General features: G+C 42.1%; 1 protein-coding gene across 1 annotated transcript in view; it reads left to right on the forward strand.

The window, feature by feature from the left end:
* Nucleotides 1-14894, forward strand: part of LOC122789417 (cysteine and histidine-rich domain-containing protein 1-like) — a 338356-nt gene that overhangs the window by 44239 nt on the left and 279223 nt on the right. The window lies entirely within an intron of this gene.

The raw sequence follows: 14894 nt of genomic DNA on the forward strand, positions 1-14894 counted from the left end.
GAAAGGAGCATAGGGTGACATACAAGAGTGGAGGAAGATGCACACAGGTGGATTATATCTTACGTAGGAGGGCCAGTTTGAAGGAGATTGGAGACTGTAAAGTGGTGACTGGAGAAAGTGTAGTTAGGCAGCATAGGATGGTGGTTTGTAGGATGACGTTGGTGATCAAGAAGAGGAGGAGGAGTGTGAGGGCAGCACCAAGGATCAAATGGTGAAAATTGAAAAAGGGTAATTGTGAGGTGGGGTTCAGGGATGAGTTAAGACAGGCACTGGGTGGCAGTGAAGAGTTACCAAATAGCTGGATAACTACAGCAGAGCTAGTAAGAGAGTTGGCTAGAAAGGTGCTTGGTATCACATCTGGACAGAGGAAGGACGACAAGAAGACATGGTGGTGGAATGAGGAAGTACAGGAGAGTATACAGACAAAGAGGTTAGCAAAGAAGAAGTGAGACTTTCAGAGAGATGAAGAAAGTAGATAGGAGTATAAGGAGATGAGGTGCATGGCAAAGAGAGAGGTGGTGAAGGCTAAGGATAAGGCATATGAAGAGTTGTATGAAAGGTTGGACACTAAGGAGGGAGAAAAGGATCTGTACTGATTGGCTAGACAGAGGGGCCGAGCTAGGAAAGATGTGCAGCAGGTAAAGGTGATAAAGGATATTGAGGGAAACATACTCACAAGCGAGGAAAGTGTGTTGAGGAGATGGAAAGAGTACTTTGAGGGATTGATGAATGAAGAGAATGAGAGGAAGAGAAGGTTGGATGATGTAGGGATAGTGAATCATGAAGTGCAGTGGATTAGCAAGGAGGAAGTAAGGATAGCTATGAAGAGGATGAAGAATGGAAAGGCTGTTGGTCCAGATGACATACTTGTGGAAGCATGGAGGTGTTTAGGTGAAATGGCATTGGAGTTTTTAACAAGATTGCTTAATGAAATTTTGGAAAGTGAGAGGATGCCTGAGGAATGCAGAAAAAGTGTTTTGGTACCGATTTTTAAGAATAAGAGTGATGTGCAGAGCTGTAGTAACTACAGAGGGATTAAATTGATCAGTCATAGCATGAAGTTATGGGAAAGAGTAGTGGAAGCTAGGTTAAGAAGGGACGTGATGATTAGTGATCAGCAGTATGATTTCATGCCGGGAAAGAGCACTACAGATACGATGTTTGCTCTGAGAGTGTTGATGGAGAAATGCAGAGAATGTCAGAAGGAGTTGCATTCTGTTTTTGTAGACTTAGAGAAAGCATATGACAGGGTGCCTAGAGAGGAGTTGTGGTATTGTATGAGGAAGTCAGGAGTGTCAGAGAAGTATGTAAGAGTGGTACTGGATATGTATGAGGGTAGTGTGACAGCGGTGAGGTCTGTGGTGGGAGTGATGGATGCGTTTAAGGTGGATGTGGGGTTACAACAAGGATCAGCTCTGAGCCCTTTCTTATTTGCAATGGTGATGGACAGGTTGACAGACAAGATCAGACAGGAGTCCCCGTGGACTATGATGTTTGCAGATGACATTGTGCTCTGTAGTTAGAATAGGGAACAGGTGGAGGAGACCCTGGAGAGATGGAGATATGCTCTAGAGAGAAGAGGAATGAAGGTCAGCAGGACTAAGACAGAATATATGTGTGTGAATGAGAGGGAGGACAGAGGAATGGTGAGGATGCAAGGAGTAGAGGTGGCGAAGGTGGATGAGTTTAAATACTTGGGGTCAATAGTTCAGAGTAACGGTGAGTGTGGAAGAGAGGTGAAGAAGAGAGTACAGGCAGGATGGAGTGGGTGGAGAAGAGTGTCCGGAGTGATTTGTGACACACGAGTACCTGTAAGAGTGAAAGGGAAGGTCTACAAGAGGGTAGTGAGACCAGCTATGTTATATGGGTTGGAGACAGTGGCATTGACAAAAAGGCAGGAGTTTGAGCTGGATGTGGCAGAGTTAAAGATGTTAAGATTTGCACTGGGTGTGACAAGGGTGGACAGGATTAGGAATAAGTATATTAGAGGGTCAGCCCAGGTTGGAAGGTTTGGAGACAAAGCCAGAGAGGCAAGATTACATTGGTTTGGACATGTGCTTAGGAGGGATGCTGAGTATATTGGGAAAAAGATGCTTAGGATGAAGCTACCAGGTAACAGGAAAAGAGGAAGGCCTAAGATAAGGTTTATGGATGTGGTGAGAGAGGACATGCAGGTGGTTGGTGTGACTGAGCAAGATGCAGAGGACAGGAAGAAATGGAAACAGGTGATCCGCTGTGGTGACCCCTAACGGGAACAGCCGAAAGATGATGATGTGACAAATATAAAACAATTCTGATTTGGGAAGCAGGGCATTCTAATATCTACAGCTTATTCATTATGTAGGGAAACAGGTTGGCAGCTTGCACCAGGGAGTTTTTATTTTCCATCTGTGTTTATCAATACATTACATCTTATTGACAGCAGAAAAAGACAATAAGCCTGTTCTTTAAAAGCCTTAACATCCTACCTCCTCTCCATCCCTATGTTCCCCTTTACCATTTATTTACTTGCTCTATTGCCCTTTTAAATGGCACCATAGATTTCCACAGTCCACAAGCGTCTCTGTGAAAAAAAAAATCAGAGATCCAGAGAGTTGTCATTTCACATAGTCTGCTGGCTGTGCTTCTTCATTTCCCCTTTCCCTTCTGTTCAAGATGATCACTTTGCATCCCTAACTGCGCCTTCATCATGTTCTCTCTATTTCTCTTTTGTTCTGTAGTATAAGAGTTAAGAGTTCCACTGCTTGTAGTCTTTGGTCATATCCTTTCCTCTCATTCCCACATACTTTTCTGGAAGTTTTACTTGGACTCCTCCTAACACCCTAATGACCCATTTCCTAAATGTCTACCAGAACTGCACCCAGTTCTCAAAGTGTGGCCTAATGAGCGTCTACACAGACTAGAAGTATTATCTTTTTGCTAGTAGCGTTTACCTCTCCTCCCGGTAATGGATTGTAGGCAAGATGGCAGCAAGTGGCTGTCTTGGCAATATGTAGCTTGTTTTGCTTTTATATATGACAGGTGAATGACTGGACTTTTAAAATAGCTTTATTAAACCATTATATTTTAAGCTGTAACGTGTTTACATACAGTAATAGAAAACATGTAATAACAGTTTCCCTTGTTGTTTTCATGCAGCATACATGTTTTCTTTTTAACAATTTTCATTCACTCCAACATTACATACACTGTTCAATTCAATTCCTGTCTTCCTTCCTCGTCTTGAACATTATTCTCCATGCATTGTTCCCAGAAATTCCATTTTTTATGAAATGTGCTCCTTCCCTCTTCCATAGATTCATTATTATTATTATTGACCCCTTTAATCTGTACTATTTTGTATTGTTTTAGATTTGTTTGCCTTGGTGCCTCTTACTTATGTCAAGCTGCTTTGTTCTGAATGATTTAGAACAAATGTCTCTCAATGAACCCCTGTACTTATTTTGCTTTTCAGTGACTGTCCTGAGAGACTTACTATCCAATGTTTCCAGGGGGATATTTGAATTTCAGTGACTGCAGTGGGAAATTTAAGTTGCAAGATCTGTAGGAACCCTGAGATGTGAGCTAAACAGTTTCCTTGTATGAGTCTAAGGACTGTAAGGATGCTTGCAGTCTACTGCTTCAGTTGCATATTTCTTTTTTTTCCTTTGATATGGGTTTGGTAAATACAAGTTTTTTATCACATTGGATTTGTTCTCTTTTGGCATCCCAGACTTGCAGATGGTTTGTTTTAGCATTTGCTCTTTGTAGTAAGCTTAAAGTATGATGTCCCCAGAAATTTACTTTTTTCCCCAGAAAGTATGCTATATTTTTGATAAGCTCTACATGTTTATTTTATTGTCTGACTAGAGACTCTTCTTTGGTCATTGAAGCACTTTGATGATTATTGTTACTGATTCATTGTATTCACATTTGCACCCACATTGACTTGGTGTTGTTTCCTGGTTTCTGGAGCCACAGGGCAATGTTTGGTGTTCGTTTTTATCTGGACATTTCCTACACAGTCTGCTTGCCTCACCCTTGGTTATTTGGATTAACAAAGTGCTAAAATAGTGATTTTTTTCAATCTTCAGTAAGCCTTGCTCTTTCTTCCTGAATATGTGGTCAGTGTCAATGTAAATGTGGTATGCTACATCAAGTAGTGGAAAACTTTTTATTGCACACTTTCATTTCTACAGCAATGGACTATCAAACACTTTGTATGACTTTCTCTGAGTGCTATTTTTCATTTACAGATTAGTTGGCCTATAGGATTTGCCTCTTTAATAGGTAACACTTTATTTCTCAGCTTCACAGGTCTTACCATTTTCTAGTTTGCATTTACTTCTTTATTTTATCTGTCCAGCATTTAAAACTATTTAATTTGGGCTCATCTCCAGATACTGCTGTCTATATACATTTGTGGGGAATATATATTTTTTCTCTGTGTATCACTTATTTACAGACTCACTACTGTTGTAATTCATGGCCTGTGTTTATGGTTTCATTAACCCACTACACATTCTGTTTTATATGTTAATATTTGGCATTACTCTAAATGGCAACTGACTTACCATTTAACATAATGGTACATAATTGCATTTTGATTACACTGTTTGGTTACCACCATACATTTTTTCACCCCTGGGTCTTTAATAAACCCTTTTCACATTGCTCTCTGACTTTTATTACTTGGCTTATATAACTATTCTGTCACTGTTTTTGTATTTTGACACACATGCTATGCTGGCATTCTGCCATTTACTACATCTTACCTTGTCCTGTGTTTCCAATGTTCTGATATGTGCACATCTTGCACAGACATTGGGACACCAAACAAGAGCCTTTGTGGCCACTCCTGGGCACATGCCTATGGTGGGTAATTAGTTCTTTTCTCTTCCTCCAGAGGTGAAGTGGCCCACTGAGGAATGTTTCTCTTAATTCCAAGCTGTACCTAAGGTTCCAGTTTTGCCATTAAAGGCAATTTAATTGGAACTATCCTCCTTTGTCCCCATAAGGGATAGTGTATGCTAATGTATGGTTTATTTGCAGGATGTCTGACTTACTGCACTATGATGACCTCAAATTTATGTTGGAGACAAGGCCTGATGAAGCTTTCGCCTTTGTCTTGAAGCAGCTTTGCCTCCTGGTGTCTCCATTATTCAATGTCCTTGGCAGGATAGGATTGTGGGAGATGTTATTTTATTCATTTATTTTATTTATTTATTTTTAATCTAAGCTTAATGGTGCCAACAAGAATAAAGAATAGTTGTGTAAAATCTTACCATAACCATAGATGTCCTTCTCTTCCATGTTGCAGTATTCCAACTGTTGGATTTTCCTCTCTTGCTACCTGAATGTTTGGCCAGTATACACAAGCTTCTAGTCACTGCTAGGTATGTAGGATTTCTGGCGTTGGCCCAGGGAATGTAGGCCATAAAAGTGACATCTGCATGTACCTTTCCTCTGAACTGAATGTCCCAGTTGGACCCCAGTCTCAGGAAGCTATATAGGCTCTATGCCCCCCAGGAAAGGCCAGTTTAGATGGAGGGGGGAGGTGGAAGGGAATGAATACTGCAGCATAGAATAGAAGGGCATCTATGGTTATGGTAAGATTTTACACAGCTATTCTATGTCCTTCTGTTCTCATATTGCTGTATTCTAACTGTTGGGTGAGTGCCATAGCTCACAGGGAAAAAGAGGGAGGTGGAATGGAGCTACTCTCCACAAAGTCATGCAGTATTGCTCTTGCAAACCCCACTCTGGATCTGGAGACATGATCCAATTTATAGTGTTTAGGGAAGGTGTATACAGATGACTAAGGAGCTACCTCAAAGATGGAAGCAGTGTCCAATCCTTTGAAGCAGGCCCCAGATGAAGCCATGACTCTGGTGGAGTGGAACTCAATTTTGGATTTGAGATGCTTCCCATGGAATGTGTAGCAAAAGGATATAGCTTTGGAGAGTCAAACAGAAATTGCCTGCTTTGTCACCACATTTTCCAAGGCTCTAGGGTGGAAGGAGACAAATAACTAGTCTGATTTCCTAAAGGCCTTAGTCTTGTCAAGGTAAAATCTTAGCTGTCTGTGAACATCAAGGGAATGCAAGACTCTCTCACTGTCATTCTGGGAATGAAGAAAAAAAGGTAGGCAGGTGAATACCCTGATTTATGCATAACTCATTGATCACCTTGGGCATAAAGGAAGTGTTGGTCCTCAGGGTCACCCTATCCATGTAGAAGATGAGGAAAGGAAGATTTGCCATGAGCACCTGGAGTTCTGATACTCTCCTGGCTGATGTGATGGCCACAAGGAGTACAGATTTCCAAGTACAATGTTTCACAGAAGCCTTAGAGGCTGATCCAAATGGGGCAACAGTGAGTTTCTCTAGAATGTAATTCAGATCTCAAGGAGCAGGGATCTGCCTCCTAGGGGATCTGAGGTGTAGTACTCCCTTAAGGAATAACTTAGAAGGGAGACAGAAGGCTAGAGGAGGATCAAAAGGCAGACAGGCTGAAATAGCAGCAAGGTGTGCCTTAACAGAAGAATATGCCAACCCTGCATGGAGTAATTCACACAGATAGGACAGCACTAGGGGGACCTCTGTTTTTAATGGATCTAGCTGTCTTTGCTGACACCACATGGAGAACCTTTTCCATTTAGACAGATAAGATCTATTAGTATTAGGTTTCCTGATCTCCTACAGGACTGCAAGCATGTCCTCAGTGTAAAGGTGCCTCAAAGGAATCAGAATTCTATAACCCACAGGGTTAGATTCAGATATTTCAAGTTGGGATGGATCAGGGATCCATTGTCCTGTGTGAGAAGGTCCATTTTGTGCGGTAATTTATGTTACTTGCCCCTGGCTAATTGCAGAAGGAGGGGGAACCAATGCTGTCTTGGCCAAAAGGGAGTCACCAGCAAGATTTTTGGTCTGTCCTGCTGGATCATCAGCAGGACTTTTTCAATTAGTGGGAAGGGGGGGAATGCATACAGAAACACCCCTTCCATAATATGGAGAAGGCATCCATTGCCCTTGCTAAGGGACTGGGTAGCCTGGTGCAAAGTAGTGGTGGTTGCCTGTTCAGAGGGGAGGCAACAGATCTATTTGAGGCATACCCTACCTGTGGACAATATGCAGAAACACATCCCTGTGAAGCATCCATTCATGGGATTGTGACATAGACCTGCTCAAAGTGTCTGCCTGAATGTTCTGAGCTGAAGGAATATAGACTGCCCACAGGGAGATTCCATGTTGGACTACCAGATCCCATGCCTGGAGAGCAAGGCTGCAAAGCAAATAGGATTTGGTTCCTCCCTGTTTGTTCATATACCAAAGAACTGTAGTATTGTCTGTGAACAGTTTCAGGGTCCCTTGTTTTAGGACATGAATAAAGGCTGTCAAGGCAAATATGACTGCTCTCATTTCCCCGATGCTGATGTGTTCCCACCAGAAGGTGTGGGACCAGGTAACCCAATATTTTCAGGCTGCCCAGAATAACCCCCAGCTCAGATCTGAGGCATCTGTGTACATCTCCTGCACAGGGGGAAAGGGGCTGCAGTGGATGTCCTGGGTTAAGCATCACAGAATTTTCTTCCTCAGACGTGGGATGATGAAGTCCAAGGGGTGTGAGTGTTGGGTCCATGGGGACATTAGGTACCAGTGGAATTTCCTCATGTGCAGCCTTGCCAGAGGAAGCATGGGAACAGCGGAGGCCATGTAACCCAGCAACCTGAGGTACTGTCTGACTGTCAAAGCAGTGGCTTTGAAGACAGTTACCAGGTACTGAGTCAGAGTTTCCACTTACTGGGGTGTGACGAGTGCCCTCATAGCATGTGTTCTTATTCTGCAGCTAAGGAAAACCTGGTCCTGGGAAGGATTCAGGTTGGACTTGGGAAAGTTTATGTTGAATCCCAGAGCCCGTAGTAGGGAGATGACTTGGAGGAGTTGGCTGTGTAAAGATTTGGGGCATTCTGCCTGAATGAAGAGGTCCTCCAGGTATGGAAAAATATAGATCCTTGGACTCTGCAGAAGGCAACTACAGGGGCCATGCATTTGGTGAAGATCCTTGGAGCAGAAGATTGTCCAAAGGGCAAGGCCAAGAACTGAAACTATGAGGACCAACTGCAAACTACAGGAATTTCCTCTAGCTGCACCTTATAGGTATGTGGAGATAGGCGTCCTTTATGTCGAAGGTGGCTAGAAATCCCTGAGTTATCAGCAAAGGGAAAACAGTTTGAAGCGTCAGCATATGAAAGGTGGGAGAGGTCCAAGATAGGCCTCCAGGGTCCATCCTTCTTGGGCACCAGAAAGAGTCTTAAATAAAAACCCCTCCCTTGTTCCCCTGGAGGAACTGGCTGTATAGTTCCTTGAGAAAGGAGGTTGTCTATGACAGGCTGGAAAAGATGGAGTTGGTCTTTGGGTGGCTGGGGAATCCCTCAGGGAGAAGGGGGAATGACCCAGGACATAAAGTAGCTCTTTTCTATAATGGATAGGACCTACCTGTCTGAGGTGATGAATTGCCAAAGGGACAGACCGTGAGAGAGCCTTAGGGATAGGGGAATGGAGTTTGGGGGGAAGACAGTGAAGGCAGGTAGTCACAGGCTACCTGCCCTATCCTGACAGGGAGTTTTCTGGGCAGGAGTTTGAGCAGACTTAGAGGGAGTTTGCGATTTCCTTGCAGCTTTTCTGCCTCCAGCAGGAGAAGCTGGACCAGAGTGTTTTCTAATGAACTGTGTCTTTGATGGATAGTTCCTATGAAATTTGGGAATGGAGAGAAAGAGATGTTTAAGGTCTTGCAGCTCTTTTCCTTTCTGCTGAAGTGTGTTGAATAGCTCAGCCACTTTGGAACTGAAAAGGTCAGAGTTATCCAGGGATGCATTAATTAATTTTGCCCTAATATCATCGGGTAAGGGCTGAAGTCTTAACCAAGAGTATCGTCTCAAGACTGAGGCAGAGGCAGCTGATCTTGCAGAGGCTTCAAGAGCATCACAGCTGCAACAAATACAGTGCCTGGTGACTTGGGATGTGAGATTAATGAGATTAGAAATTTGTGCTTTGGAAGCAGAATCTGGGAGGTCAGCTAAGAGTTTGGTGATCTGGGACAGAAATGCCAAGGCATACGTGGACGTGTGTTTGGTAATTTACTGCCCTGAAGGCCAGGGTAGAGGAAGTGTAAACTTTCTTACCAAGGTGCTCCATGGCCTTAATGTCCTTGTCAGTGGGGAGGCCTGAGGTATATGGCAATAATTTGGATGGCTTATCTGCAGGGACTGAGATGGTGACAGGGTCAGCTACTGGGCATTTAATAAAAACATGTAGCCCCTTCCGGGACCTTGTAGAACCTGTCAGGTCTCCTGGGAGCAGGTGGTTGGCAGTCAGGATTAAGAGAGGCAGCATTGAAGGCATCCGTGAATGCTGGTAATACTGGGGGAATTGCAGAAGGAACAGGGGTCTCCATCTGCAGGAGCTCATAATATCTTTTTTGTACCTCCGACATCTCAGAGGAATCCCATTTAAAAATTCCCTCATTTTTGGTAACTGTCTCCCCAAAGGTGAGATCCTCAGCTGGGGAATCAGCTTCAATAGATTCATCCTCTGGGGAGGCATAACCAAGAGGAGAGGGCATCTGGGAGGAATAAGAGAGGGAGTCTTCAAAAGAGGAGTCTGAGGAATCCTCAGCTTCAGGTAGGATGATATCCTCAATCTGAGGCCTGGGACTAATAGGACGATGCCCGGCCTGTGGAGATCCAGGCATGGCAGGCCTTAGAGCCAGAAAATCATTAAAGAGGCTCTATCGAAAGGCCTGCCAATCTGGTTGGCTTTCAGGTGATGGAGAAAGAAGTTTTGTCTTAGGTTTCTTTTTCAATGAAGGCCTAGGAGGCATAGAGCCTGAGGAAAGCCTAGTGTCTGGGTAAGGCCTAGATTCAATAGTTAGAGAAGCAGAGAGAAGGCCTATCTGGGCAGCCATCAGAACCAGTGGTGCTCCCTTGACATCACAAGGTGATGTCTGTGAACCCTCCCCAGACATACCTTCTGCACGAGGTTCTGTGGCATCCCGAGGGGTACCCCCTATACCTACATCAGCAGATTCTGAATGTTCCTCCAGGTGAACGTCAGCCACATTAGGGACATTGGATGGAGTCGGGCAGCAGTAGCATCTTTGGGCCTGGCAATCTTGGCCTTCTTTTTTAGGTGGTTCCATGGGCTGACCCGACAGTCCTTCCATCCCTAAGGCTAAGCATTTTAGACTCTGGTGTTCTAAATATATACTATATACTAAAAATATACTATGTAGGGTTTTCGGAATGAAGGCCTGAGAGATCACGCAAGTAATATGATTGTGCGAAGGCCCTAAACAGAAAAGGTAAAGATCGTGGGCATCCTTATGGAGGATCTGAAGACCACACTTGCACTTTCCTGTCCTGGATGACATGTGACCCTAACAAGCATGCAGTGTCAAAAGAAAACAAAATATCCCCAATGGGGTACTTATCTTTAGAAAAGATCTAAAGCGAAGATGGCAGGAATGCTGATGTTCGACTAGAAGCAGAGAAGTTCTTAGGAAAGGTACGTGCAGATGTAACTTTTATGCCCCACATTACCTGGGTCAACATCAGACCTTCTATGTACCCAGCAGTGACTAGAAGCTTTTGTATACTGGCCAGACGTTTGGGTAGCAAGAGAGGAAAACCCAACAGATGGAATACTGCAACATGAGAATAGAAGGACATCAGCTTTTCTGAATATGCCCTGCTTGTAGAAACAGACTGTAAATATCTCATCTTCTACTGCCCACGTTACTGTATTAGAGCATTCCTGTGAGAGTTTAGTGATTTTGTGCTACATAATTAAAACTTCATGATTCTTTTTGACTTCAACATATGGGTTTAGGACGAGTTATCTTTTACTAGGGAATTCCTCTGCATTATTTCTTCACTTAATTATCACTGCAAGCCACTGATAAGGGGGCATACAGTCTTGACTTGGTATTTTTACTGAATGTGCTGACCTTGGACTTGAAGGTGGTGACATTTTCTTGGTTTGACCACTTCTTGGTCTATAGCCCCCTAGAATTACCTCGTCTTTCTCTCCTTAATCTTGAAGTGATGGACTGTTATAATTTTCCTACAGGTGCATCTTCTTTGCATTCTTCATCATTTCTTTAGCTCTCTTTGGAAGACGCTGCAAGTGATCCATCTGTGTTGGTCAGTGAATTTAACAATCATTGACCACTGCTATAGATATACTGCTTCCGCATCATGAATGTCCCATCTCATGTGGGGTATGTGTGCCATGGTTTGATTTTGCCTTCCACTGCTTGCAATCTAAAGGACAGAGGATGGAAGGTTATTAAAGTTGTGCAGGTCTCTGGAGTACTGTTCACTGTTTATGTTTTCTACTAACTATGGTATTCATTCATGAGGTTTGCATCACAATTGCTACACTGATGATGTATAGCTGTGCTTCTAAATCCTTCTGGAATCTATGTCAGCTTTTAACAATTTGTCTACTCATAGATGGACAAAATTCATCCTAAACTCATCACTACTAAGATTGTTGCAATGGTCATTCATGATACCCCTAGAACCTTATCAGTAAGGATACTGTCTTATAATATCAAATATTATGGTGAGAAATTTCAGTTTGTGTTGACAGTATTGAAAGACCAGATTCTGTCTGTTGACAAGTTCTCATGCCTGTCTGAGAAACAATTCCCATTTCAAGCAGTTTTTGCAATCTGCTGATCACCCTCTTGTACTGTATGCTGTTGTTTCTTCCAAGCCGGATTACTATAACACCCAATACATGAGGCTTTCAGATTCCAAGCTGCACTGTCTGTAACTTGTGCAAAATTCAATATCCTGGCTCCTCATCAGTGTTCCTAAATATTACCACATTACACCAGTTGTGTGGACTTCTTTACTTCCCCTCTGTGGTTTGCCCCCCTCTTCCTGGCATCAGCAGGACCTCCTGAGCTATTATCAGCTATCTAAGTTTTTGTATTCCACCTCCCAGGGGTTGTTAACAATTCCAGCAGCAAAAGGTGCATTCTCTTGGGATTTCTGTATTTGCTTACCAGCTTCTATACCTTTGGAATTTACTGCCTAGCAGCTTGAGAGGTCCCCAGCTCTAAGTAAATTTAAGCATGCCCTGAAGACCCACTTAACTGAGCTAGCATTTGCTTAATTTCTTTTAACAGCAATTCAAGTACACTGGATTTTTCCAGTACTTATATTAGTCTTATAGTATTTGATTTTATTAATTTATCTAAGATACTTGTTTTAGGTTTTCACTTATAATTTATGGCATCTGTTTAGCTTTAATTATCTGTACAGTGTTTAGCTTCAGGCACTTTAACTTGAACTTGGAATGCTAAGCTTGATCTACAGGAGCATTATACTCTTTTCTAAAGTGAGATCTTACATAAAATAACAACATTCCTGTCAAAAAGAGATCTCTGTAGCAGGTAACTGTCCTGCCATGCGTTTTAAGGAGTGGACAATCTCTGGGGCCTGGTATGTCTTTCCACTTGAAAGGTTATTTACATCACATCATCAATGTGACATGACTGCGTGACATTTTTTCAAAAAGGTTGTCAACATCAGATCTACCTTCCCCCTCTAGACTTCAAGGGTTGCCTATTTGAAAGTCTGGTTGTTCTTGGGTGACGTATAGTATCTTCAACTATTTTCCCATTGGCTGGGGAACCTACACCACCACAAGCAAGTTGCACAGAGATTCCTGGATTTCATTAATACCAAATCTAGTCCAAATCCTAGTGAGGAGCTCAAACATATTAAACCTGATTCTCTCAAATATAGCCCCCCCCATGCTCAGAGACCATAGGTACCCAATCAAATCAGACTATCACGCAACAACATTCAATAGTTGTGAGACCTGAATCACCTTGAAATCCCTCCATCTCCAGAGACTACTCCAAGGCAAATATACTCCATCTAACTGAAGACCTTATGAAATTCAAATACCTTCCACATCCAGATGACTCTGCTTCACACTGTGGAATATTTATGGATAAGTTCTACATTCACCACCAAGCTAGCACTGAAGACTTGATCCCTATAAGACAAATATAGTTCCAAATTTAAGAACAAATCCATTTGGTAGAATTGCAGTATCGACAAACTATAAAATAAAAGTTAGAAACTCCAAGCCCATAAAAGCAAACTTAACAGCCCATCAAGTAAAGAGCTCAAAATAAATCAGCAAAGAACTTAGAGAAACAAAACCAAATCCTCCAAGAGCAAGTATGCCACCCATGCTAAGTATAACTATAAAGCCTTCTTCAGCTATGTCAGTAACTTAAGAAATAACCAGCAATGTTCTGCATAAATACAAAATAACATCACATACTTAACCCCTGAGGACATTGCCAACATATCAGTGGACAAATTCAGCTTCAACTTCACATCTCTCTCTCCCCCAAATTACTCAAAGCAGTAATCACCTTTGAGCAAGTGCTAAGTGCTCTCTCCAAGGCTAAAACCACTAGCTCCAAGGGCCTTGACAACTAGGTTCTTTTCTTGTTAACACCAAACACTGCATGGCTGACTCCTTATTATCTCTATTCAATCTCAGCCTTCTCAGTGGATTTTTGCCAGAAGTATGGAGAGCTTCTATAGTCATACCACTCCACAAAGGGAGACTCATGACTACCACAAGAAGCCATAGTCCTAGCAGACTCACCAACCTTTAAGGGTGGCTTGTCTTGGTAATTCCTTTCAAAGATTGTATTGATTTCTGATTACATTCTTATTTCCCTTGACTTGGTCTGTTTTTTGCCTCCACGTCCATCTGATGCTCTCTGTGTTCCATTTCGCTGGTATGCCCCCCCATGTACTACCAGTTTTTGTCTACTTTTCCCCCTTCGACCCTTGTTCCCTGGCACTTTGTTGTTCTTGAACATGAAACTCCTTAATCAGCAAGAGGTTTAGGATACACATAAGACACCTGACAGTTGCACTTGATGAATCGTCTCCTTCAGCAGCGTTCACAGACAGCATGATGGTTAGAAAACAGGCGAGTCTTTTTTGACTGTGATCACTTTTAGCTTGCTATGAGCACACTGATCCTTTCACTATTGGCCAATCTCATATTTCTCTTAAATGGTACTCACTGTTTCCTCTACTGAACAGCTCAGCTCTGGGTAGGAAGCCTGTTGGTCAAATTTAATTTTATTTGAATTTCTGAGAATCTTTTGTTATGGAAATCCCACACATTTTGTTCACATCGCTCTTGCTCTAACTTTCATTTTGGTCTTCAGTAAGCCATTAGTATGGATGAGAATGTTCATGCAGTTTTTATTATAACAGTCTTTAAATAAGAATATTGTGTTGCTCATCTATCTTAGTCTAATATTCTTGATTTTATCTATAAACAGCTTGAGAGTAAAGCTGTATCATTTTCTACATGAAATAGGAAAGCAGCAGTCTTCAGGCAGATGCACAGATAACAAAATTAGAAAAATCCCAAGATCCTACTAAAATACATACTGTAAATGTGTGCACAAAATCCAGTGAATAAGATAAACTCACAAAATCAGTGATTTCTGTGTCTTAACTGTTCACTCAGTTTGAACAGAAAATAGTCTTTCTTGACAAGTATAATGGCGAATAACACTGTCTAAACCAGCAGTTTGTATTTCAGAAAATGAAATAACTCTTCCAAAGCAATAAAGTGCAAATTGTCTTCTTACTGTTGTTGCAAATAGTTAACATAATATTTATGAGCATGTGTTATGCTTTAAGTATTTATCATACTACAATGGTCTGACAAAAAGCATTTAAATTATTTAAATTAATAAATAAAGTATTATGCTTCTTAAGGCAGAAGTGATATTTTGCAACAAAGAGCAAAAAGAAAAACTGTAGTGCACTCTCGGAGTTAGTATATTTA

This window comes from Protopterus annectens, chromosome 14.part0 (assembly GCF_019279795.1).
Source record: "Protopterus annectens isolate FY-2018-M chromosome 14.part0, PAN1.0, whole genome shotgun sequence".
Taxonomy (NCBI): domain Eukaryota; kingdom Metazoa; phylum Chordata; order Ceratodontiformes; family Protopteridae; genus Protopterus; species Protopterus annectens.